A 27,082-nucleotide genomic window follows, 5' to 3' on the forward strand; every position below is an offset into this window, starting at 1 on the left:
ATAAACTAGTGGCTTGCATTAATTGCTGATTTGCTAAAGAATTAAACAATTATTAAACAAATACACTGCAAACAAAAGGTTCTTTTAAGGAAAGCACACTTTACATTTTTCAAGTCCTCATTGACATGAACCACTTAAAGAAGGTTAAAATTAAAATGTAAAATAATACTCTTAGACATTGCTTTTATTCCTATATCATAAAAAACATTCTGATTCAGGAATGTTGAAACATCAATGCGTATTCTTTCAAGGATATTAAACATTATACAAACTTAGTTTTAAATAACCATAGTTGATTTTAAAGTGTGTAATCAGCCACTCTGAATGAGCCCTCTTCTACCACTTATTTATTAAGAAGTAGGACAGTCATCAAAAGCTAACAACATCTGCATGAAACAGAGTTGCTAACTGCCTTCATGCTGAGAAAAGAGCTCTTAATCTCATCATGGTGGTTGGCGAGTTTGGACACTTTCAAGCACATTTTTCCCATCATTGCCTATAGAAATGATCCCTGAAAGTATAATCTTAGCTACATTTTGTTGATGGTTTAGATAGGCCATATGAATTCCTCTTTTAACTCATGGTGACATTTTTGGACCCATTCATAAAACTTGATATAGAAATTGTCAACCAATTTTCAGTTGCATAACATTATCCACAAATTTTCAGACTACAATTCAATCACTATCATATACTGAATGATTTTCTGTGAGAGTAGACACATTTTAAGATTGTATTAGGTAACATGTTATACTTTTTGCATATACAAACTTGTTTAAGCCAAAATATTAAACAGAACACTTAACAATGAAACCAATGCACTAATAGCATTGGTACTTCAAAATTTCTTATATTGCATATAGGAAATAAACTAGTGGCTTGCATTAATTGCTGATTTGCTAAAGAATTAAACAATTATTAAACAAATACACTGCAAACAAAATGTTCTTTTAAGGAAAGCACACTTTACATTTTTCAAGTCCTCATTGACATGAATTACTTAAAGAAGGTTACAATTAAAATGTAAAATAATACTCTTAGACATTGCTTTTATTCCTATATCATAAAAACATTCTGATTCAGGAATGTTAAAACATCAATGTGTATTCTTTCAAGGATATTAAACATTATACAAACTTAGTTTTAAATAACCATAGTTGATTTTAAAGTGTGTAATCAGCCACTCTGAATGAGCCCTCTACTACCACTTCTTTATTAAGAAGTAGGACAGTCATCAAAAGCTAACAACATCTGCATGAAACAGAGTTGCTAACTGCCTTCATGCTGAGAAGAGAGCTCTTAAACTCATCATGGTGGTTGGCGAGTTTGGACACTTTCAAGCACATTTCTCCCATCATTGCCTATAGAAATGATCCCTGCAAGTATAGTCTTAAATACATTTTGTTGATGGTTTAGATAGGCCATATGAATTCCTCTTTTAACTCATGGTGACATTTTTGGACCCATTCATAAAACTTGATATAGAAATTGTCAACCAATTTTCAGTTGCATAACATTATCCACAAATTTTCAGACTACAATTCAATCACTATCATATACTGAATGATTTTCTGTGAGAGTAGACACATTTTAAGATTGTATTAGGTAATATGTTATACTTTTTGCATATATAAACTTGTTTAAGACAAAATATTAAACAGAACACTTAACAATGAAACCAATGCACTAATAGCATTGGTACTTCAAAATTTCTTATATTGCATATAGGAAATAAACTAGTGGCTTGCATTAATTGCTGATTTGCTAAAGAATTAAACAATTATTAAACAAATACACTGCAAACAAAAGGTTCTTTTAAGGAAAGCACACTTTACATTTTTCAAGTCATCATTGACATGAACATCTTAAAGAAGGTTAAAATTAAAATGTAAAATAATACTCTTAGACATTGCTTTTATTCCTATATCATAAAAAACATTCTGATTCAGGAATGTTGAAACATCAATGCGTATTCTTTCAAGGATATTAAACATTATACAAACTTAGTTTTAAATAACCATAGTTGATTTTAAAGTGTGTAATCAGCCACTCTGAATGAGCCCTCTTCTACCACTTCTTTATTAAGAAGTAGGACAGTCATCAAAAGCTAACAACATCTGCATGAAACAGAGTTGCTAACTGCCTTCATGCTGAGAAGAGAGCTCTTAAACTCATCATGGTGGTTGGCGAGTTTGGAGACTTTCAAACACATGTCTCCCATCATTGCCTATAGAAATGATCCCTGGAAGTATAGTCTTAATTAAATTTTGTTGATGGTTTAGATTAGCCATATGAATTCCTCTTTTAACTCATGGTGACATTTTTGGACCCATTCATAAAACTTGATATAGAAATTGTCAACCAATTTTCAGTTGCATAACATTCTCCACAAATTTTCAGACTACAATTCATTCACTATCATATACTGAATGATTTTCATGTGAGAGTAGACACATTTTAAGATTGTATTAGGTAACATGTTATCATTTTTGCATATATAAACTTGTTTAAGCCAAAATATTAAACAGAACACTTAACAATGAAACCAATGCACTAATAGCATTGGTACTTCAAAATTTCTTATATTGCATATAGGAAATATACTAGTGGCTTGCATTAATTGCTGATTTGCTAAAGAATTAAACAATTATTAAACAAATACACTGCAAACAAAAGGTTCTTTTAAGGAAAGCACACTTTACATTTTTCAAGTCCTCATTGACATGAACCACTTAAAGAAGGTTACAATTAAAATGTAAAATAATACTCTTAGACATTTCTTTTATTCCTATATCATAAAAAACATTCTGATTCAGGAATGTTGAAACATCAATGCATATTCTTTCAAGGATATTAAACATTATACAAACTTAGTTTTAAATAACCATAGTTGATTTTAAAGTGTGTAATCAGCCACTCTGAATGAGCCCTCTTCTACCACTTCTTTATTAAAAAGTAGGACAGTCATCAAAAGCTAACAACATCTGCATGAAACAGAGTTGCTAACTGCCTTCATGCTGAGAAGAGAGCTCTTAATCTCATCATGGTGGTTGGCGAGTTTGGACACTTTCAAGCACATTTCTCCCATCATTGCCTATAGAAATGATCTCTAGAAGTATAATCTTTGCTACATTTCGTTGATGGTTTAGATAGGCCATATGAATTCCTCTTTTAATTTATGGTGACATTTAGGACCCATTCATAAAACTTGATATAGAAATTGTCAACCAATTTTCAGTTGCATAACATTCTCAACAAATTTTCAGACTACAATTCATTCACTATCATATACTGAATGATTTTCTGTGAGAGTAGACACATTTTAAGATTGTATTAGGTAACATATTATAATTTTTGCATATATAAATTTGTTTAAACCAAAATATTAAACAGAACACTTAACAATGAAACCAATGCACTAATAGCATTGGTACTTCAAAATTTCTTATATTGCATATAGGAAATAAACTAGTGGCTTGCATTAGTTGCTGATTTGCAAAAGAATTAAACAATTATTAAACAAATACACTGCAAACAAAAGGTTCTTTTAAGGAAAGCACACTTTACATTTTTCAAGTCCTCATTGACATGAACCACTTAAAGAAGGTTAAAATTAAAATGTAAAATAATACTCTTAGACATTGCTTTAATTGCTATATCATAAAAAACATTCTGATTCAGGAATGTTGAAACATCAATGCGTATTCTTTCAAAGATATTAAACCTTATACAAACTTAGTTTTAAATAACCATAGTTGATTTTAAAGTGTGTAATCAGCCACTCTGAATGAGCCCTCTTCTACCACTTCTTTATTAAGAAGTAGGACAGTCATCAAAAGCTAACAACATCTGCATGAAACAGAGTTGCTAACTGCCTTCTTGCTGAGAAGAGAGCTCTTAATCTCATCATGGTGGTTGGCGAGTTTGGACACTTTCAAGCACATTTCTCCCATCATTGCCTATAGAAATGATCCCTGAAAGTATAATCTTAGCTACATTTTGTTGATGGTTTAGATAGGCCATATAAATTCCTCTTTTAACTCATGGTGACATTTTAGGACCCATGCATAAAACTTGATATAGAAATTGTCAACCAATTTTCAGTTGCATAACATTCTCCACAAATTTTCAGACTACAATTCATTCACTATCATATACTGAATGATTTTCTGTGGGAGTAGACACATTTTAAGATTGTATTAGGTAACATATTATAATTTTTGCATATATAAATTTGTTTAAACCAAAATATTAAACAGAACACTTAACAATGAAACCAATGCACTAATAGCATTGGTACTTCAAAATTTCTTATATTGCATATAGGAAATAAACTAGTGGCTTGCATTAATTGCTGATTTGCTAAAGAATTAAACAATTATTAAACAAATACACTGCAAACAAAAGGTTCTTTTAAGGAAAGCACACTTTACATTTTTCAAGTCATCATTGACATGAACCACTTAAAGAAGGTTAAAATTAAAATGTAAAATAATACTCTTAGACATTGCTTTTATTCCTATATCATAAAAAACATTCTGATTTAGGAATGTTGAAACATCAATGCATATTCTTTCAAGGATATTAAACATTATACAAACTTACTTTTAAATAACCATAGTTGATTTTAAAGTGTGTAATCAGCCACTCTGAATGAGCCCTCTTCTACCACTTCTTTATTAAGAAGTAGGACAGTCATCAAAAGCTAACAACATCTGCATGAAACAGAGTTGCTAACTGCCTTCATGCTGAGAAGAGAGCTCTTAAACTCATCATGGTGGTTGGCGAGTTTGGACACTTTCAAACACATTTCTCCCTCATTGCCTATAGAAATGATCCCTGGAAGTACAGTCTTAATTACATTTTGTTGCTGGTTTAGATTAGCCATATGAATTCCTCTTTTAACTCATGGTGACATTTTTGGACCCATTCATAAAACTTGATATAGAAATTGTCAACCAATTTTCAGTTGCATAACATTATCCACAAATTTTCAGACAATTCATTCACTATCATATACTGAATGATTTTCTGTGAGAGTAGACACATTTTAAGATTGTATTAGGTAACATATTATAATTTTTGCATATATAAACTTGTTTAAGCCAAAATATTAAACAGAACACTTAACAATGAAACCAATGCACTAATAGCATTGGTACTTCAAAATTTCTTATATTGCATATAGGAAATAAACTAGTGGCTTGCATTAATTGCTGATTTGCTAAAGAATTAAACAATTATTAAACAAATACACTGCAAACAAAAGGTTCTTTTAAGGAAAGCACACTTTACATTTTTCAAGTCCTCATTGACATGAACCACTTAAAGAAGGTTAAAATTAAAATGTAAAATAATACTCTTAGACATTGCTTTAATTGCTATATCATAAAAAATATTCTGAATCAGGAATGTTGAAACATCAATGCGTATTCTTTCAAGGATATTAAACATTATACAAACTTAGTTTTAAATAACCATAGTTGGTTTTAAAGTGTGTAATCAGCCACTTCGAATGAGCCCTCTTCTTCCACTTCTTTATTAAGAAGTAGGACAGTCATCAAAAGCTAACAACATCTGCATGAATCAGAGTTGCTAACTGCCTTCATGCTGAGAAGAGAGCTCTTTAACTCATCATGGTGGTTGGCGAGTTTGGACACTTTCAAGCACATTTCTCCCATCATTGCCTATAGAAATTATCCCTGAAAGTACAATCTTAATTACATTTTGTTGATGGTTTAGATAGGCCATATGAATTCCTCTTTTAACTCATGGTGACATTTTTGGACCCATTCATAAAACCTGATATAGAAATTGTCAACCAATTTTCAGTTGCATAACATTATCCACAAATTTTCAGACTACAATTCATTCACTATCATATACTGAATGATTTTCTGTGAGAGTAGACACATTTTAAGATTGTATTAGGTAACATATTATAATTTTTGCATATATAAAATTGTTTAAGCCAAAATATTAAACAGAACACTTAACAATGAAACCAATGCACTAATAGCATTGGTACTTCAAAATTTCTTATATTGCATATAGGAAATAAACTAGTGGCTTGCATTAGTTGCTGATTTGCAAAATAATTAAACAATTATTAAATAAATACACTGCAAACAAAAGGTTCTTTTAAGGAAAGCACAGTTTAAATTTTTCAAGTCCTCATTGATATGTACAACTTAAAGAAGGTTAAAATTAAAATGTAAAATAATACTCTTAGACATTGCTTTTATTGCTATATAATAAAAAAACATTCTGATTCAGGAATGTTAAAACATTAATGCTTGTTCTTTCCAGCATATTAAACATTATACAAACTTAGTTTTTAATAACCATATTTGATTTTAAAGTGTGTAATCAGCCACTCTGAATGAGCCCTCTTCTACCACTTCTTTATTAAGAAGTAGGACAGTCATCAAAAGCTAACAACATCTGCATGAAACAGAGTTGCTAACTGCCTTCATGCTGAGAAAATAGCTCTTAAACTCATCATGGTGGTTGGTGAATTTGGACACTTTCAAGCACATTTCTCCAATCATTGCCTATAGAAATGATCCCTGAAAGTATAGTCTTAAATACATTTTGTTGATGGTTTAGATAGGCCATATGAATTCCTCTTTTAACTTATGGTGACATTTTAGGACCCATTCATAAAACTTGATATAGAAATTGTCAACCAATTTTCAGTTGCATAACATTCTCAACAAATTTTCAGACTACAATTCATTCACTATCATATACTGAATGATTTTCTGTGAGAGTAGACACATTTTAAGATTGTATTAGGTAACATATTATAATTTTTGCATATATAAATTTGTTTAAACCAAAATATTAAACAGAACACTTAACAATGAAACCAATGCACTAATAGCATTGGTACTTCAAAATTTCTTATATTGCATATAGGAAATAAACTAGTGGCTTGCATTAGTTGCTGATTTGCAAAATAATTAAACAATTATTAAACAAATACACTGCAAACAAAAGGTTCTTTTAAGGAAAGCACACTTTACATTTTTCAAGTCCTCATTGACATGAACCACTTAAAGAAGGTTAAAATTAAAATGTAAATAATACTCTTAAACATTGCTTTTATTCCTATATCATAAAAAACATTCTGATTCAGGAATGTTGAAACATCAATGCGTATTCTTTCAAGGATATTAAACATTATACAAACTTAGTTTTAAATAACCATAGTTGATTTTAAAGTGTGTAATCAGCCACTCTGAATAAGCCCTCTTCTACCACTTCTTTATTAAGAAGTAGGACAGTCATCAAAAGCTAACAACATCTGCATGAAACAGAGTTGCTAACTGCCTTCATGCTGAAAAGAAAGCTCTTAAACTCATCATGGTGGTTGGCGAGTTTGGACACTTTCAAGCACATTTCTCCCATCATTGCCTATAGAAATGATCCCTGAAAGTATAGTCTTAGTTTCTTTTTGTTGATGGTTTAGATAGGCCATATGAATTCCTCTTTTAACTTATGGTGACATTTTAGGACCCATTCATAAAACTTGATATAGAAATTGTCAACCAATTTTCAGTTGCATAACATTCTCAACAAATTTTCAGACTACAATTCATTCACTATCATATACTGAATGATTTTCTGTGAGAGTAGACACATTTTAAGATTGTATTAGGTAACATATTATAATTTTTGCATATATAAATTTGTTTAAACCAAAATATTAAACAGAACACTTAACAATGAAACCAATGCACTAATAGCATTGGTACTTCAAAATTTCTTATATTGCATATAGGAAATAAACTAGTGGCTTGCATTAGTTGCTGATTTGCAAAATAATTAAACAATTATTAAACAAATACACTGCAAACAAAAGGTTCTTTTAAGGAAAGCACACTTTACATTTTTCAAGTCCTCATTGACATGAACCACTTAAAGAAGGTTAAAATTAAAATGTAAATAATACTCTTAAACATTGCTTTTATTCCTATATCATAAAAAACATTCTGATTCAGGAATGTTGAAACATCAATGCGTATTCTTTCAAGGATATTAAACATTATACAAACTTAGTTTTAAATAACCATAGTTGATTTTAAAGTGTGTAATCAGCCACTCTGAATAAGCCCTCTTCTACCACTTCTTTATTAAGAAGTAGGACAGTCATCAAAAGCTAACAACATCTGCATGAAACAGAGTTGCTAACTGCCTTCATGCTGAAAAGAAAGCTCTTAAACTCATCATGGTGGTTGGCGAGTTTGGACACTTTCAAGCACATTTCTCCCATCATTGCCTATAGAAATGATCCCTGAAAGTATAGTCTTAATTTCTTTTTGTTGATGGTTTAGATAGGCCATATGAATTCCTCTTTTAACTTATGGTGACATTTTAGGACCCATTCATAAAACTTGATATAGAAATTGTCAACCAATTTTCAGTTGCATAACATTATCCACAAATTTTCAGACTACAATTCATTCACTATCATATACTGAATGATTTTCTGTGAGAGTAGACACATTTTAAGATTGTATTAGGTAACATATTATAATTTTTGCATATATAAAATTGTTTAAGCCAAAATATTAAACAGAACACTTAACAATGAAACCAATGCACTAATAGCATTGGTACTTCAAAATTTCTTATATTGCATATAGGAAATAAACTAGTGGCTTGCATTAGTTGCTGATTTGCAAAATAATTAAACAATTATTAAATAAATACACTGCAAACAAAAGGTTCTTTTAAGGAAAGCACAGTTTAAATTTTTCAAGTCCTCATTGATATGTACAACTTAAAGAAGGTTAAAATTAAAATGTAAAATAATACTCTTAGACATTGCTTTTATTGCTATATAATAAAAAAACATTCTGATTCAGGAATGTTAAAACATTAATGCTTGTTCTTTCCAGCATATTAAACATTATACAAACTTAGTTTTTAATAACCATATTTGATTTTAAAGTGTGTAATCAGCCACTCTGAATGAGCCCTCTTCTACCACTTCTTTATTAAGAAGTAGGACAGTCATCAAAAGCTAACAACATCTGCATGAAACAGAGTTGCTAACTGCCTTCATGCTGAGAAAATAGCTCTTAAACTCATCATGGTGGTTGGTGAATTTGGACACTTTCAAGCACATTTCTCCAATCATTGCCTATAGAAATGATCCCTGAAAGTATAGTCTTAAATACATTTTGTTGATGGTTTAGATAGGCCATATGAATTCCTCTTTTAACTTATGGTGACATTTTAGGACCCATTCATAAAACTTGATATAGAAATTGTCAACCAATTTTCAGTTGCATAACATTCTCAACAAATTTTCAGACTACAATTCATTCACTATCATATACTGAATGATTTTCTGTGAGAGTAGACACATTTTAAGATTGTATTAGGTAACATATTATAATTTTTGCATATATAAATTTGTTTAAACCAAAATATTAAACAGAACACTTAACAATGAAACCAATGCACTAATAGCATTGGTACTTCAAAATTTCTTATATTGCATATAGGAAATAAACTAGTGGCTTGCATTAGTTGCTGATTTGCAAAATAATTAAACAATTATTAAACAAATACACTGCAAACAAAAGGTTCTTTTAAGGAAAGCACACTTTACATTTTTCAAGTCCTCATTGACATGAACCACTTAAAGAAGGTTAAAATTAAAATGTAAATAATACTCTTAAACATTGCTTTTATTCCTATATCATAAAAAACATTCTGATTCAGGAATGTTGAAACATCAATGCGTATTCTTTCAAGGATATTAAACATTATACAAACTTAGTTTTAAATAACCATAGTTGATTTTAAAGTGTGTAATCAGCCACTCTGAATAAGCCCTCTTCTACCACTTCTTTATTAAGAAGTAGGACAGTCATCAAAAGCTAACAACATCTGCATGAAACAGAGTTGCTAACTGCCTTCATGCTGAAAAGAAAGCTCTTAAACTCATCATGGTGGTTGGCGAGTTTGGACACTTTCAAGCACATTTCTCCCATCATTGCCTATAGAAATGATCCCTGAAAGTATAGTCTTAGTTTCTTTTTGTTGATGGTTTAGATAGGCCATATGAATTCCTCTTTTAACTTATGGTGACATTTTAGGACCCATTCATAAAACTTGATATAGAAATTGTCAACCAATTTTCAGTTGCATAACATTCTCAACAAATTTTCAGACTACAATTCATTCACTATCATATACTGAATGATTTTCTGTGAGAGTAGACACATTTTAAGATTGTATTAGGTAACATATTATAATTTTTGCATATATAAATTTGTTTAAACCAAAATATTAAACAGAACACTTAACAATGAAACCAATGCACTAATAGCATTGGTACTTCAAAATTTCTTATATTGCATATAGGAAATAAACTAGTGGCTTGCATTAGTTGCTGATTTGCAAAATAATTAAACAATTATTAAACAAATACACTGCAAACAAAAGGTTCTTTTAAGGAAAGCACACTTTACATTTTTCAAGTCCTCATTGACATGAACCACTTAAAGAAGGTTAAAATTAAAATGTAAATAATACTCTTAAACATTGCTTTTATTCCTATATCATAAAAAACATTCTGATTCAGGAATGTTGAAACATCAATGCGTATTCTTTCAAGGATATTAAACATTATACAAACTTAGTTTTAAATAACCATAGTTGATTTTAAAGTGTGTAATCAGCCACTCTGAATAAGCCCTCTTCTACCACTTCTTTATTAAGAAGTAGGACAGTCATCAAAAGCTAACAACATCTGCATGAAACAGAGTTGCTAACTGCCTTCATGCTGAAAAGAAAGCTCTTAAACTCATCATGGTGGTTGGCGAGTTTGGACACTTTCAAGCACATTTCTCCCATCATTGCCTATAGAAATGATCCCTGAAAGTATAGTTTTAATTTCTTTTTGTTGATGGTTTAGATAGGCCATATGAATTCCTCTTTTAACTTATGGTGACATTTTAGGACCCATTCATAAAACTTGATATAGAAATTGTCAACCAATTTTCAGTTGCATAACATTCTCAACAAATTTTCAGACTACAATTCATTCACTATCATATACTGAATGATTTTCTGTGAGAGTAGACACATTTTAAGATTGTATTAGGTAACATATTATAATTTTTGCATATATAAATTTGTTTAAACCAAAATATTAAACAGAACACTTAACAATGAAACCAATGCACTAATAGCATTGGTACTTCAAAATTTCTTATATTGCATATAGGAAATAAACTAGTGGCTTGCATTAGTTGCTGATTTGCAAAAGAATTAAACAATTATTAAACAAATACACTGCAAACAAAAGGTTCTTTTAAGGAAAGCACACTTTACATTTTTCAAGTCCTCATTGACATGAACCACTTAAAGAAGGTTAAAATTAAAATGTAAAATAATACTCTTAGACATTGCTTTAATTGCTATATCATAAAAAACATTCTGATTCAGGAATGTTGAAACATCAATGCGTATTCTTTCAAGGATATTAAACATTATACAAACTTAGTTTTAATATAACCATAGTTGATTTTAAAGTGTGTAATCAGCCACTCCGAATGAGCTCACCTCTATCACTTCTTTATTAAAAAGTAGGACAGTCATCAAAAGCTAACAACACCTGCATGAAACAGAGTTGCTAACTGCCTTCATGCTGAGAAGAGAGCTCTTTATCCCATCATGGTGGTTGGCGAGTTTGGACACTTTCAAGCACATTTCTCCCATCATTGCCTATAGAAATGATCCCTGGAAGTATAATCTTAGCTACATTTTGTTGATGGTTTAGATAGGCCATATGAATTCCTCTTTTAACTCATGGTGACATTTTTGGACCCATTCATAAAACTTGATATAGAAATTGTCAACCAATTTTCAGTTGCATAACATTATCCACAAATTTTCAGACTACAATTCAATCACTATCATATACTAAATGATTTTCTGTGAGAGTAGACACATTTTAAGATTGTATTAGGTAACATGTTATACTTTTTGCATATATATACTTGTTTAAGCCAAAATATTAAACAGAACACTTAACAATGAAACCAATGCACTAATAGCATTGGTACTTTAAAATTTCTTATATTGCATACAGGGGGGTATATGCAATTGCGGTCGAATTCCCGAAATTGTCGAATTTCGGGTCATTTTCGGCCAAAAAAAAATTCGCCTATGCAATTCAGTGCTTTCCGACCAAAAAACGGACTTTCAAAATTCGACTTTTTGAAATTCGAATTTTTGCAAATTAGACTTTTCTGCAATGATATAAGTGCTGCAATTCGACCAAAGCATATTCAATTCAAGTTTGGAAATTCGACAGCAGTGCTTTTAGACAGCAAATTCGTCATTTTCAATCCGCCACACTTTGGAGGGTGAAAACAAATAAAAATAATTTAAACATGTTTTTTTTTGTGTTTTTTTTTTGGGAATAGCAGATCTATTTATATTAGAAGGGATTAGGTACTTTTTTTTTTTTTTTTTTGGAGGCACAAATATTATTTATAATTTTTTTAAAATATTATTATTATTATTATTTTTTTTTATTGCTGGAACGGTATAATCCGAAAAAAAAATTGCGTGGGGTCCCCCCTCCAAAGCATAACCAGCCTCGGGCTCTTCGAGCTGGTCCTGGTTCTAAAAATGCGGGGAAAAAATTGACAGGAGATCCCCCGTATTTTTAAAACCAGCACCGGGCTCTGCGCCTGGTGCTGGTGCCAAAAATACGGGGGACAAAAAGAGTAGGGGTCCCCCATATTTTTAACACCAGCATCGGGCTCCACTAGCTGGACAGATAATGCCACAGCCGGGGGTCACTTTTATGCCGTGCCCTGCGGCCGTGGCATTAAATATCCAACTAGTCACCCCTGGCCGGGGTACCCTGGGGGAGTGGGGACCCCTTCAATCAAGGGGTCCCCCCCCAGCCACCCAACGGCCAGGGGTGAAGCCCGAGGCTGTCCCCCCCATCCAATGGGCTGCGGATGGGAGGGCTGATAGCCTTTTGTGATAATTAAAAGATATTGTTTTTTCCAGTAGTACTACAAGTCCCAGCAAGCCTCCCCCGCAAGCTGGTACTTGGAGAACCACAAGTACCAGCATGCGGGAGAAAAACGGGCCCACTGGTACCTGTAGTACTACTGGAAAAAAAATACCCAAATAAAAACAGGACACACACACCGTGAAAGTAAAACTTTATTTCTTACGTCGACACACACATACTTACCTATGTTCACACGCCGACATCGGTCCTCTTCTCCATGTAGAATCCAGGGGTACCTGAAAAAAAAGATCAATATACTCACCTCAGCCATGGTCCAGAGATACATCCACGTACTTGTAGAAAAAAACAAACCGCAAATACCCGACCAAACGGACTGAAAGGGGTCCCATGCTGACACATGGGACCCCTATCCCCGAATGCAGAGAGACCTGTCAGTGACAGCTGTCACAGAAAGGTCTCTATAGCCAATCAGGAAGCGCAACTTCGTTGCGCTCATCTGATTGGCTCTGTGCGTCTGAGCAGACAGCGCATCGCACAGCCCAGTCCATTATATTCAATGGTGGGAACTTAGCGGCTAGCGGTGAGGTCACCCGCCGGTCAGCGGCTGACCGGCGGGTGACCCCCCTGCTAGCCGCTAAGTTCCCACCATTGAAAGTAATGGAGCGGCTTTGCGATGCGCTGTCACATCACAGACAGCGCACAGCCAATCAGATGAGCGCCACGGAAGTAGCGCTTCCTGATTGGCTGAAGGGACTTCAGTGACAGGAGTCACGTGATGTCCCGGCATTCGGGAGAAAGGGGTCTGATGTGAAAGCATTGGACCCCTTTCTAGTCCGGTATGGATCGGTGTTCGTTTTTTTGTTTTGCCAAGTACGTGGATTATCTCTGGACCTGGATGTACCTCTGGACGCTGGAAGGTGAGTATAATTTTTTCACAGGTACCTCGGATCGTCGGAGACCGTGGCAGTCGGCGTGTCAACATAGGTAAGTATGTGTGTGTCGGCGTATGAAATAAAGTTTTACTTTCACGGTGTGTGTGTCCTGTTTTTATTTGGGTATTTTTTTTCCAGTAGTACTACAGGTACCAGCGGGCCCGTTTTTCTCCCGCATGCAGGTACTTGTGGTTCTCCAAGTACCAGCTTGCGGGGGAGGCTTGCTGGGACTTGTAGTACTAATGGAAAAAACAATATCTTTTTATTATCACAAAAGGCTATCAGCCCCCCCATCCGCAGCCCATTGGATGGGGGGGACAGCCTCGGGCTTCACCCCTGGCCCTTGGGTGGCTGGGGGGGGGACCCCTTGATTGTAGGGGTCCCCACTCCCCCAGGGTACCCTCGCCAGGGGTGACTAGTTGGGTAGTTAATGCCACGGCCGCAGGGCACGGCATAAAAGTGACCCCCGGCTGTGGCATTATCTGTCCAGCTAGTGGAGCCCGATGCTGGTGTTAAAAATACGGGGGACCCCTACTCTTTTTGTCCCCCGTATTTTTGGCACCAGCACCAGGCGCAGAGCCCGGTGCTGGTTTTAAAAATACGGGGGATCCCTGCCAAATTTTTCCCCTGCATTTTTAGAACCAGGAACAGCTCGAAGAGCCCGAGGCTGGTTATGCTTTGGAGGGGGGACCCCACGCCATTTTTTTTTCCGGGTTTTTCCCGTTTTTCCCCGTTTTTTAAAATCGCTGCAAAATCCTCCAAATCGGCCGATTTTCGCCCGCGATTCTGGCGAATCCGTTTTTCATTGAATATGGTGAATTCCGGAAGCCACCTTCCGGAATTCACCTGGCGAATTTAGTCGAATTAAAAAACGGCGAAAAATTGCCGCGATTCGCCGTGAATTGCATATACCCCAGGAAATCAACTAGTGGCTTGCATTAATTGCTGATTTGCTAAAGAATTAAACAATTATTAAACATATACACTGCAAACAAAAGGTTCTTTTAAGGAAAGCACACTTTACATTTTTCAAGTCCTCATTGACATGAACCACTTAAAGAAGGTTAAAATTAAAATGTAAAATAATACTCTTAGACATTGCTTTTATTGCTATATTATAAAAAACATTCTGATTTAGGAATGTTGAAACATCAATGCGTATTCTTTCAAGGATATTAAACATTATACAAACTTAGTTTTAAATAACCATAGTTGATTTTAAAGTGTGTAATCAGTAACTCTGAATGAGCCCTCTTCTACCACTTCTTTATTAAGAAGTAGGACAGTCATCAAAAGCTAGCAACATCTGCATGAAACAGAGTTGCTAATTGCCTTCATGCTGAGAAGAGAGCTCTTAAACTCATCATGGTGGTTGGCGAGTTTGGACATTTCCAAGCACATTTCTCCCATCATTGCCTATAGAAATAATCCCTGAAAGTATAGTCTTAATTACATTTTGTTGATGGTTTAGATAGGCCATATGAATTCCTCTTTTAACTCATGGTGACATTTTTGGACCCATTCATAAAACTTGATATAGAAATTGTCAACCGATTTTCAGTTGCATAACATTCTCCACAAATTTTCAGACTACAATTCATTCACTATCATATACTGAATGATTTTCTGTGAGAGTAGACACATTTTAAGATTGTATTAGGTAACATGTTATACTTTTTGCATATATAAACTTGTTTAAGCCAAAATATTAAACAGAACACTTAACAATGAAACCAATGCACTAATAGCATTGGTACTTCAAAATTTCTTATATTTCATATAGGAAATAAACTAGTGGCTTGCATTAATTGCTGATTTGCTAAAGAATTAAACAATTATTAAACAAATACACTGCAAACAAAAGGTTCTTTTAAGGAAAGCACACTTTACATTTTTCAAGTCCTCATTGACATGAATCACTTAAAGAAGGTTAAAATTAAAATGTAAAATAATACTCTTAGACATTGCTTTTATTCCTATATCATAAAAAACATTCTGATTCAGGAATGATGAAACATCAATGCGTATTCTTTCAAGGATATTAAACATTATACAAACTTAGTTTTAAATAACCATAGTTGATTTTAAAGTGTGTAATCAGCCACTCTGAATAAGCCCTCTTCTTCCACTTCTTTATTAAGAAGTAGGACAGTCATCAAAAGCTAACAACATCTTCATGAAACAGAGTTGCTAACTGCCTTCATGCTGAGAAGAGAGCTCTTAAACTCATCATGGTGGTTGGTGAGTTTGGACACTTTCAAGCACATTTCTCCCATCATTGCCTATAGAAATGATCCCTGAAAGTATAGTCTTAATTACATTTTGTTGATGTTTAGATAGGCCATTTGAATTCCTCTTTTAACTCATGGTGACATTTTTGGACCCATTCATAAAACCTGATATAGAAATTGTCAACCAATTTTCAGTTGCATAACATTCTCCACAAATTTTCAGACTTCAATTCATTCACTATCATATACTGAATGATTTTCTGTGAGAGTAGACACATTTTAAGATTGTATTAGGTAACATATTATAATTTTTACATATATAAATTTGTTTAAGCCAAAATATTAAACATAACACTTAACAATGAAACCAATGCACTAATAGCATTGGTACTTCAAAATTTCTTATATTGCATATAGGAAATAAACTAGTGGCTTGCATTAGTTGCTGATTTGCAAAAGAATTAAACAATTATTAAACAAATACACTGCAAACAAAAGGTTCTTTTAAGGAAAGCACACTTTACATTTTTCAAGTCCTCATTGACATGAACCACTTAAAGAAGGTTAAAATTAAAATGTAAAATAATACTCTTAGACATTGCTTTAATTGCTATATCATAAAAAACATTCTGATTCAGGAATGTTGAAATATCAATGCGTATTCTTTCAAGGATATTAAACATTATACAAACGTAGTTTTAAATAACCATAGTTGATTTTAAAGTGTGTAATCAGCCACTCTGAATGAGCCCTCTTCTACCACTTCTTTATTAAGAAGTAGGACAGTCATCAAAAGCTAGCAACATCTGCATGAAACAGAGTTGCTAATTGCCTTCATGCTGAGAAGAGAGCTCTTAAACTCATCATGGTGGTTGGCGAGTATGGACACTTTCAAGCACATTTCTCCCATCATTGCTTATAGAAATGATCCCTGAAAGTATAGTCTTAATTACATTTTGTTGATGGTTTAGATAGGCCATATGAATTCCTCTTTTAACTCATGGTGACATTTTTGGACCCATTCATAAAACTTGATATAGAAATTGTCAACCAATTTTCAGTTGCATAACATTCTCCACAAATGTTTAGACTACAATTCATTCACTATCATATACTGAATGATTTTCTGTGAGAGTAGACACATTTTAAGATTGTATTACATAACATGTTATCATTTTTGTATATATAAACTTGTTTAAGCCAAAATATTAAACAGAACACTTAACAATGAAACCAATGCACTAATAGCATTGGTACTTTAAAATTTCTTATATTTCATATAGGAAATAAACTAGTGGCTTGCATTAATTGCTGATTTGCTAAAGAATTAAACAATTATTAAACAAACACACTGCAAACAAAAGATTCTTTTAAGGAAAGCACACTTTACATTTTTCAAGTCCTCTTTGACATGAATCACTTAAAGAAGGTTAAAATTAAAATGTAAAATAATACTCTTAGACATTGCTTTTATTCCTATATCATAAAAAACATTCTGATTTAGGAATGTTGAAACATCAATGCGTATTCTTTCAAGGATATTAAACATTATACAAACTTAGTTTTAAATAACCATAGTTGATTTTAAAGTGTGTAATCAGCCACTCTGAATAAGCCCTCTTCTACCACTTCTTTATTAAGAAGTAGGACAGTCATCAAAAGCTAACAACAACTGCATGAAACAGAGTTGCTAACTGCCTTCATGCTGAAAAGAGAGCTCTTAAACTCATCATGGTGGTTGGCGAGTTTGGACACTTTCAAGCACATTTCTCCCATCATTGCCTATAGAAATGATCCCTGAAAGTATAGTCTTAATTACATTTTGTTGATGGTTTAGATAGGCCATATGAATTCCTCTTTTAACTTATGGTGACATTTTAGGACCCATTCATAAAACTTGATATAGAAATTGTCAACCAATTTTCAGTTGCATAACATTCTCAACAAATTTTCAGACTACAATTCATTCACTATCATATACTGAATGATTTTCTGTGAGAGTAGACACATTTTAAGATTGTATTAGGTAACATATTATAATTTTTGCATATATAAATTTGTTTAAACCAAAATATTAAACAGAACACTTAACAATGAAACCAATGCACTAATAGCATTGGTACTTCAAAATTTCTTATATTGCATATAGGAAATAAACTAGTGGCTTGCATTAGTTGCTGATTTGCAAAAGAATTAAACAATTATTAAACAAATACACTGCAAACAAAAGGTTCTTTTAAGGAAAGCACACTTTACATTTTTCAAGTCCTCATTGACATGAACCACTTAAAGAAGGTTAAAATTAAAATGTAAAATAATACTCTTAGACATTGCTTTAATTGCTACAGATGTAGCCACCTTTATCTTGAGTGGCTGCGGCGTTTGTCCCGTTCGACCATACGCAGCGTACTGGGGCGTAGCGAGGCGCGCCTAGTCACAGAGAGGCTATCTAATCGCACGGAGACAGACATTTGACGTTTGGCGTTACCTTTACGTGTAATACCTGCGATCAGCCACCAGATGTCGCTTTTTACAATCACCACTGCGCATGCGTGTGGTCTCCCGTAAAATACAATACTGAAATACATAATAAGGACTACTTTACTAAGGCGTCTCATTACGCTGCATACAGTAAATACTCATTACGCTGCATTATTTAATACAGTACTGTATATACGACACCGACGCAAATAGTACAGCATACAGTACTGTATATGATCCATCTACAATACTTTATGAATACTGTATGTGAGCGTCCAAGTCCCGCAGACAAAACATACAGTACTGTAAAACCAGTAGTGTACACTGTCGCAAATGGATGTGTGTTACAAGTTCACTATTACCTCTCAAGATTAGGAATTTTGTACAGTATGTTATCGTCCTAATCCCGTAGCCATTACAGCATAATCAAAACCAACGGATTTATACATTTGTCTGCGGCGAAGTGGTGAAGTGTTTCGCTTCCTATACTCAGAGTCCAGGGTTCGATTCCTTAAGTACGAATGCATGTTAGTTTTTTTCAGACACTTTATTATTATTTTTATTAACATAAACCAGGGCAAAGCTGCATGAGCGGTTCTATGCGATCGAGTCCGGTGTACCATAATGTGCAGGTTCTATGCAGGTTAAGGTTCTATGCTCCGTACAGTACACATACAATTCTGTAGCTGGGCAGACTGAATAGAAATGGCTACCACCTATGACTCCTTGCCCCACAGAGGCCCTAGGCTACGGAGCAAGTAATAGTCCAGATTGTACAGACTATGGGGCAATGCTGAAGGAGCGTCACAATCCCCTAGCTAAAATACACAGTATGCACATTATGGTACACCGGACTCGATCACATACTGTAGCACACTGGCAAAATGGCCGCCGCCCCTGAACCCTTGTGCAGGTTATGGGGCAATGCTGAAGGAGCGTCACAATCCCCTAACCAAAATACACAGGGGAGATAGGGATAAGCTACTGTAGGATTGCATACAGTATTACGGTACACCGGACTCAATCGCATAGCACACTGTCAAAACGACCACTACCCATGAACCCCCACCTCCTGAACCCCCACCTCGTGGCAGGCAGCAGTTGGGTATGGAATGAGAAATGGCATAAGCTGTGCAGGCTACGGGGCGATGCTGAAGGAGCGTCACAATCCCCTAGCCAAAATACACAGAGATAAGCGAGGTCTATGCACATTACAGTACGTTACACCGGGCTCGGTCGCATAGCAAACTGACAAAACACAAGTTTTACAGTACATACAGTAAAGCAGGCCAAAGCTGCAGGAGAGTTTCTACTGTAAAGGTTCTATGCACCGTACGGTAATGTACACATACAATTCTATAGCAGGGCAGACTCAATTGAAATGGCTACCGCCTGTGACTCCTAGCTCCTAGGAGGCACTCAGCTATGGAGCAAATAACAGCACAGATTTTGCAGGCTACGGGGCAATGCTGAAGGAGCGTCACAATCCCCTAGCTACAATACACAGGGGTGATAGAGATAATCGAGTGGCAGGAGGGGGGGTCCCCTTGATTTAAGGGGCCCCCACTCCACCAGGGTACCCCGGCCAGGTGTGACTAGTTGGGTATTTAATTCCATGGCCGCAGGGACCGGTATAAAAGTGTCTCCCGGCTGTGCATTATCTGTCCAGCTAGTGGAGCCCAGTGCTGATTCAAAAAATATGGGGAACCCCTACGCTTTTTTGTCCCCCTTATTTTTTGCACCAGGACCAGGCGCAGAGCCCGGTGCTGGTTCTAAAAAGATGGGGGATCCCGTGTCCATTTTTTCCGTATTCCTGCCGGAATTCGACCGCAATTGCATATACAGTACTGTACCCCTTAATGTCACTGCTTACAGTATACAGTATTTAGACATGAGCTTGTGTACAGTATCTGTCATGAGGTGCTTTTTTCACTGACACTATAACTTTTTTCTATTGTAATATACTGTACAGAGGCGGCAAACTAGCCAAACGGGAATAATCAGCTTCTGCTGAATAAAATGAGATGCTACAGTACATGCCTATATTCTGTGAGTGACTGCGGCTCTATGAAATTAAATCAGAAAATTTAAATATGAAATGCATTACTAATGTGTGGCATTACTGTACTGTATGTGTATAAGGTGTACTACAATATTTTCTGGTGTAACATAAGGAAAGGGCACTACTGCATGGTCTAATGCAGTGGTTCTCAAACTTGGTCCTCAGGACCCCACACAGTGCATGTTTTGCAGGTAAACCAGCAAGTGCACAGATGTATTCATTACTAACTGACACATTTTAGAAGGTCCATACAGTAGGTGGAGCTAATTTTTTCACTTGTGATTCTGTGAGACCTGCAAAACCTGCACTGTGTGGGGTCCTGAGGACTGAGTTTGAGAACCTGTGGTCTAATGTAAATAAAGATGAATGTGGTGGGGTGTAATGTGAATAAGGGGCATTACTGTTAGGAGTAATGTGGTACTATGATATGATGTCATGAGAATAAGAGACACCACTGCATGATATAATGTGAATAAAGTTGCAGTACTGTGTTGTGTCATTTCATCTTCGGGTATTATTGTGTTACCATGCCCCTTCCCAGCAAGAACATACTGTACACTGTTTTGGGCTGGCACTAAATGTGCACATTGTTCTTATTTAGATTATAGGGGGTAGGAGCGCCAAAATGGGTGATGGTGCTGGGAAAGGGGTGCAGGGTTAGAGGCGGAACTACGTAGCATCTGTGCAAGAGGGCATCAGCCAAAATCTAGCCTAGGGCATCATGTTGGTCAGGTTTGGCTCTGATAATACTGTATACTGTACTCTTACTGTACTTTGCATTCAATACAGATACTGTTTGCACACAGGTTTTACATGAATCATTGGCAATGCTGCAGGAGTGTCTCATTAGGCAATCTAAAATATACCACGACTATGGGTGGGGATACAGTAGGGAAGTTCTGTCACCATAAGCTGTCTGCTGTGTATAGCATATTTCCATCTGAGATGCATTTGTGTGTTTGTAATAAGAAAAAAAACATTTTACTGTACATTTAGTGGATACAGTATTTCTCCCCCATAATGACGTATCATACTGTACAGGTACCCTCATGTACTGTACCGTACCATACTGTAAAATTGAATATTTATTGGAAAAACATCAATATTAATGTAAAAAAAAAGTATTACAACATCCGATTCCATGTACTGCACTGATCAAAATGTACAGTACTCTTATTCAGGACTTATAAAACTGAAAATAACTGTTCATACACATCAATAACATTACTACTGTATAATATTCTACATTAGTTTATGCAATAATCAGACAAAGGCAATTTTATAATTTTTTTTAATAATGCACCAATTTAAAATTTTAAACAGAAAATACAGTACAGAACTACATATTTGTGGCTTGACCATTTCTTTCGACTACAACAGGTAATACTTTATACAGGTGATTTATATAATTATTACAATGTTCAGGTGTGAGTACTTCTAGCCAAAATTTCTTTATCCCATCCACCAGTTGCTGTTTTGTTGTTGGCTTTGCAACACTCCTAACGTACCTCTTCAATTGAGCCCACACTAATTCGATTGGGTTCATGTCTGGTGATCTATATAAAAATTAAAAAAAAGCGTATAGAAAAAATTAATGACATTACAGTAAATAGAGAAAATTAAACATACAATATTGTACTGTTTATTAAACAAAATTTTTTTTTACAGTACTAGAGTGCTATCCAAAATTTTACTTGTACACTGTTGAAAGAATACTCACTCTGGTGGTGTGCATTCCCAATTCATACCTTTCTCTTCCATAAATTTGGCTGAGGCGGAGTGTTTAGGATCATTGTCTTGGAATATCCTATGGTGAGTTGGGTAATATTTATTCACAAATGGCACCATACATTCCTCTACTATTGTTTCTTGGAAAAATTTATTATCCATGATCCCTACAGAAATAAAAAAATGTTGTTCATTAATAAGCAACTCCTTTTATTGTGCAGTTACACGTACTCTACAGTACAGCATGTATTTTTACAGAACACAGGCACAGAATAAAGTATAGTACTGTACCTTCGAAAAATAATAGGGGACCAGCTCCTAATCGTGATATGCCTCCCCATACATGGACTTTCAATGGATGCTTTGGGCGTGGTTTTAAAGAGATATGGTTACGTTTCCTGAATGACATTCTGGAGAACCGCTCAAGGGCAACAGACGATTCATCTGTGAAAATGTTTCACCACTCTCAATCCATCGCCGTGCCTGTTCCACTCTCTTTTCTTTATTCACATCTCTTATCATTGGAGATATCCTGTGAAGAGCCAAAAATAATGAAATCAGATACAGTTATGAAATTACAGATTTACAGATTACTGTATATACAGTAGACTGTATGTGCAGTATACTGTATTATATACCTACTGTATACATTAAACTGTACATACAGTACATTAAGGTACATACAGAGTAATATATATACATACTGTACATACACACACACACACACACACACACACAGTATACAGTATGTAATCATCACAATAAGCCGGCAATGCTTCATTGTTGTCTCTGAGTGCCTATACAGTAGGTATCTCTTTTGGGATAGAATATATACAGTATATACACACACACATACTGTATATAGTATAAAGCACACACTCTGTATAATGATTTATGGCATTGTTATATCACGTATCAAGGGATTATTAACAGTGCATTTACTGTATGGTTTATACTGCTTTCAGTATTTTACCTTGTTGCGCCAAAGGTCCATCCCATTTTCCGTCGCATCCTTCTGATGCTGGTGGCCGATATGTCCAGGTCATACTTGGAATGGAGAATTCGTTTTATTTGCAAAGCAGTACGCTCATCATCCTCACGAGTTAGTTCCTCCACAATTTGTTGCACTCTCCTACAGTACAATACAGTATGAAAAATATGAATTCATGAACAGCACAATCACAGTTACAATTGATGAAGTTTTTATTTTATTTCCAAAAAATTGTTTATGGTATAAAGCAAGTCATTTAAACATTACAGTAGTGTACAGTACGTACCATGTGCATTTTGTAGGAAATACAAATCTGGGCGTTGTTCTCTCGAATGCATGATAGCGCACCGTTTCTAAAGTGACTATAATGCCACTTTCCTTGAGCCATGCATGGATCTCTTTGATGGTTTTATTTTCTTTTTTCATGTTGGCGATTATCTTGCTCATCGTTTTGTTGATAGTTACTGGCATGTTGTCCAACTATAATTCCTGTATGGAGAAAAAACATTTGTGAATACTGTAGTCTAAAATTTACACATCTGAAAATGCATAAGAGTTTTATGATAGAAGTTAATACTGTACATGTTTACTATCCAGTACCTGATGTTCAAATTTAAGTATTGTATACTGTACAGTACTGAAAATACCACTTCAGTGTTATGGACTGCAATTAGTTTCCTGTATGAAACAGATACAGTAAATAACCCTCCTTGGAAGTGCATGGGCCCTGTGAGACTTACAGTAGTGTACAGCATAAGGGTCGACTGACATGATGTACAAGCATTACATACAGTACATGTCAGTACTGTATGTAAATTCTTCAATTATTGCCTAACAACAATGCTGCTTACTGTATATTAAATACTGTAGGCCTAGAAATGTGCATCTCAATATACAGTAGTAGTTAAAAACACAGGGGCCTATGTGGATAAGCGAGTTCTATGCACACTAAAAATGGCCACCGACCGTGAACCCCCAGCACGTCTCAGTCACCGCCCCGCTACCCACTTTGCAAAGCTGTTTCCTCGTAGGCAGACTTGCTGTCTGGATCTTCTCCGACCTTTCAGAAATCTCCTCATAATTTGCTCTCTGTTTCTGCCTTCGAAAACTTCTGCTAGGCTCACGTGTTCCAGCTCATTGACACAGTTTCGTCATACAGTATTTGACCGGTAATTCTTTCATTTACGGTTTACAATTATTTATATACGTAAATGATGAATGTCCCTGTGCATTGCTCCCTGGCCTGTACAACTTATCCCGGTGTATTTTAAAATGTATACCATCTCTCACTCCATATCCGAGCGCTGCCACGTGCTGGGAGTTCACGGTCGGCGGCCATTTTGTCAGGTTGCTAAGCGATCCAGCTCGGTATACCGTAATGTGCATAGACCTCGCTTATCCCGGTGTAATTAAGCTAGGGGTATTGTGACGCTCCTTCAGCATTGCCCCCTGGACTGTGAAATGTATGCCATACTGTATCTCACTACATATCCGAGCGCTGCCACGTGCTGGGAGTTCACGGTCGGCGGCCATTTTGTCACGTTGCTAAGCGATCCAGCTCGGTATACCGTAATGTGCATAGACCTCGCTTATCCCGGTGTAATTAAGCTAGGGGTATTGTGACGCTCCTTCAGCATTGTCCCCTGGACTGTGAAATGTATGCCATACTGTATCTCACTACATATCCGAGCGCTGCCACGTGCTGGGAGTTCACGGTCGGCGGCCATTTTGTCACGTTGCTAAGTGATCCAGCTCGGTATACCGTAATGTGCATAGACCTCGCTTATCCCGGTGTAATTAAGCTAGGGGTATTGTGACGCTCCTTCAGCATTGCCCCCTGGACTGTGAAATGTATGCCATACTGTATCTCACTACATATCCGAGCGCTGCCACGTGCTGGGAGTTCACGGTCGGCGGCCATTTTGTCACGTTGCTAAGCGATCCAGCTCGGTATACCGTAATGTGCATAGACCTCGCTTATCCCGGTGTAATTAAGCTAGGGGTATTGTGACGCTCCTTCAGCATTGCCCCCTGGACTGTGAAATGTATGCCATACTGTATCTCACTACATATCCGAGCGCTGCCACGTGCTGGGAGTTCACGGTCGGCGGCCATTTTGTCACGTTGCTAAGCGATCCAGCTCGGTATACCGTAATGTGCATAGACCTCGCTTATCCCGGTGTAATTAAGCTAGGGGTATTGTGATGCTCCTTCAGCATTGCCCCCTGGACTGTGAAATGTATGCCATACTGTATCTCACTACATATCCGAGCGCTGCCACGTGCTGGGAGTTCACGGTCGGCGGCCATTTTGTCACGTTGCTAAGCGATCCAGCTCGGTATAACGTAATGTACATAGACCTCGCTTATCCCGGTGTACTATGTGCAGTAGTACTGAATGATTGCTATCACTTGTGGTGAAACACCTATCTTATCAAATACAGTAACTACTGTACAGTATAGTTGTTCGCACAGGTGATGGTAATCATACTGTATATTTAAACTGAAGTCCGTAACAGAGCATTCTGTCCCTCCTGCAGAGGTTCATGTTGGGAGGCACAGGGAAAAAAGTATAATACTGTACAGTATTTGCACTTTACTGTTGTGCACTTTATTTGAAAATGTACAGTTGTTTGCTATTTTTAGCATGCTGTGCTTTACATGTTTTCTTATTGTGGTTTTTATATTTTTAGACAAAAGACAAAGAATGCAGACTACCAGATTTTACGGGAGTGCCAAAACCCACCCATCAGTGGCACAGAAACTTGCTGCAGTAGTCCCACAAAAGAAGAAGAAAACTGCCAAGGCGGCTCAGAAAGAAAATGTGGTGAAACCACGAAAAAATGCCAAGGCAAAGAATAATAAGTTGGAGCTGATATGTGGTGTGGCAAATGATGTAATTGTTCCATCTCCTGCAGATCACAGTGTTCAGCCAATGAATCTGGAAATACCGGTGCTAGAGGACGTGACAAACACGCTGCATCAGGAAGCTTCTTTTTTGGACCATGTAGCCACCCCTGGACAAGAAGACATGACACATTCACCACGAAGAAGGTTGCATTTCACAGATGTGAACACCAAAGTGCAGGACTGCCAGTGTACCTGTCCTGTTTTACTAAAGGAGCTACTCAGTAAGGTGACCAATATGGAGTCAGAAGTTGGTGGACAGGTCAATCAGCTGCAGACCGATGTGGCTGGCCTTAAAGAAGGCATAAAGGAACAGATGGTAGAAGCCATGAAGAAAGTCATTGAACAAACGAGGGAAGAATGGCAAGTTGGAGTTTTCCGCACCATAATTGCAACACACCACCAAGCGGTTCAAGTCAGCGGCCTGGACGACCGAGGCCTGGAGGACCGCAGAGGAGGCCTGGAGGACCGCAGAGGAGGCCTGGAGGACCGCAGCGGACTGGACGAAGTCAGCGGCTTGGACGACCGCAGAGGAGGCCTGGAGGACCGCAGAGGAGACCTGGACGACCGCAGAGGAGACCTGGACGACCGCAGAGGAGACCTGGACGACCGTAGAGGAGGCCTGGACGACCGTAGAGGAGGCCTGGACGACCGTAGAGGAGCCCTGGAGGACCGCAGAGGCCTGGACCACAGCAGCGGACTGGACGGAGTCAGCGGCTTGGACGACCGCAGA

At 36.1% G+C, this 27,082-nt stretch overlaps 18 non-coding genes across 18 annotated transcripts; all 18 read right to left on the reverse strand.

Moving 5' to 3' along the window:
* Positions 1-314: 314 nt before the first annotated feature.
* LOC135053706 (small nucleolar RNA U3) lies at positions 315-527 on the reverse strand. Its single transcript, XR_010243024.1, has one exon. It is a non-coding gene; the product is annotated as a small nucleolar RNA U3 (small nucleolar RNA).
* Positions 528-1,179: 652 nt separating this feature from the next.
* Positions 1,180-1,392, reverse strand: LOC135053555 (small nucleolar RNA U3). The gene has a single exon (XR_010242891.1). It is a non-coding gene; the product is annotated as a small nucleolar RNA U3 (small nucleolar RNA).
* Positions 1,393-2,045: 653 nt separating this feature from the next.
* LOC135053414 (small nucleolar RNA U3) lies at positions 2,046-2,258 on the reverse strand. The gene has a single exon (XR_010242768.1). It is a non-coding gene; the product is annotated as a small nucleolar RNA U3 (small nucleolar RNA).
* A 654-nt stretch (positions 2,259-2,912) lies between these two features.
* LOC135053410 (small nucleolar RNA U3) lies at positions 2,913-3,125 on the reverse strand. The gene has a single exon (XR_010242764.1). It is a non-coding gene; the product is annotated as a small nucleolar RNA U3 (small nucleolar RNA).
* A 652-nt stretch (positions 3,126-3,777) lies between these two features.
* LOC135053437 (small nucleolar RNA U3) lies at positions 3,778-3,990 on the reverse strand. Its single transcript, XR_010242788.1, has one exon. It is a non-coding gene; the product is annotated as a small nucleolar RNA U3 (small nucleolar RNA).
* A 653-nt stretch (positions 3,991-4,643) lies between these two features.
* Positions 4,644-4,855, reverse strand: LOC135053669 (small nucleolar RNA U3). The gene has a single exon (XR_010242991.1). It is a non-coding gene; the product is annotated as a small nucleolar RNA U3 (small nucleolar RNA).
* Positions 4,856-5,505: 650 nt separating this feature from the next.
* Positions 5,506-5,718, reverse strand: LOC135053953 (small nucleolar RNA U3). The gene has a single exon (XR_010243239.1). It is a non-coding gene; the product is annotated as a small nucleolar RNA U3 (small nucleolar RNA).
* Positions 5,719-6,372: 654 nt separating this feature from the next.
* On the reverse strand, positions 6,373-6,585 carry LOC135053293 (small nucleolar RNA U3). The gene has a single exon (XR_010242663.1). It is a non-coding gene; the product is annotated as a small nucleolar RNA U3 (small nucleolar RNA).
* A 652-nt stretch (positions 6,586-7,237) lies between these two features.
* On the reverse strand, positions 7,238-7,450 carry LOC135053627 (small nucleolar RNA U3). Its single transcript, XR_010242953.1, has one exon. It is a non-coding gene; the product is annotated as a small nucleolar RNA U3 (small nucleolar RNA).
* Positions 7,451-8,102: 652 nt separating this feature from the next.
* LOC135053628 (small nucleolar RNA U3) lies at positions 8,103-8,315 on the reverse strand. Its single transcript, XR_010242954.1, has one exon. It is a non-coding gene; the product is annotated as a small nucleolar RNA U3 (small nucleolar RNA).
* A 654-nt stretch (positions 8,316-8,969) lies between these two features.
* Positions 8,970-9,182, reverse strand: LOC135053294 (small nucleolar RNA U3). Its single transcript, XR_010242664.1, has one exon. It is a non-coding gene; the product is annotated as a small nucleolar RNA U3 (small nucleolar RNA).
* A 652-nt stretch (positions 9,183-9,834) lies between these two features.
* Positions 9,835-10,047, reverse strand: LOC135053629 (small nucleolar RNA U3). The gene has a single exon (XR_010242955.1). It is a non-coding gene; the product is annotated as a small nucleolar RNA U3 (small nucleolar RNA).
* A 652-nt stretch (positions 10,048-10,699) lies between these two features.
* Positions 10,700-10,912, reverse strand: LOC135053639 (small nucleolar RNA U3). The gene has a single exon (XR_010242964.1). It is a non-coding gene; the product is annotated as a small nucleolar RNA U3 (small nucleolar RNA).
* A 654-nt stretch (positions 10,913-11,566) lies between these two features.
* Positions 11,567-11,779, reverse strand: LOC135053778 (small nucleolar RNA U3). The gene has a single exon (XR_010243085.1). It is a non-coding gene; the product is annotated as a small nucleolar RNA U3 (small nucleolar RNA).
* Positions 11,780-15,187: 3,408 nt separating this feature from the next.
* Positions 15,188-15,397, reverse strand: LOC135054013 (small nucleolar RNA U3). Its single transcript, XR_010243293.1, has one exon. It is a non-coding gene; the product is annotated as a small nucleolar RNA U3 (small nucleolar RNA).
* Positions 15,398-16,050: 653 nt separating this feature from the next.
* Positions 16,051-16,263, reverse strand: LOC135053616 (small nucleolar RNA U3). Its single transcript, XR_010242944.1, has one exon. It is a non-coding gene; the product is annotated as a small nucleolar RNA U3 (small nucleolar RNA).
* A 652-nt stretch (positions 16,264-16,915) lies between these two features.
* Positions 16,916-17,128, reverse strand: LOC135053881 (small nucleolar RNA U3). Its single transcript, XR_010243176.1, has one exon. It is a non-coding gene; the product is annotated as a small nucleolar RNA U3 (small nucleolar RNA).
* Positions 17,129-17,781: 653 nt separating this feature from the next.
* On the reverse strand, positions 17,782-17,994 carry LOC135053623 (small nucleolar RNA U3). The gene has a single exon (XR_010242950.1). It is a non-coding gene; the product is annotated as a small nucleolar RNA U3 (small nucleolar RNA).
* Between the last annotated feature and the right edge of the window lie 9,088 nt (positions 17,995-27,082).

The sequence above is a fragment of the Pseudophryne corroboree genome, chromosome 2, assembly GCF_028390025.1.
Source record: "Pseudophryne corroboree isolate aPseCor3 chromosome 2, aPseCor3.hap2, whole genome shotgun sequence".
NCBI lineage: Eukaryota > Metazoa > Chordata > Amphibia > Anura > Myobatrachidae > Pseudophryne > Pseudophryne corroboree.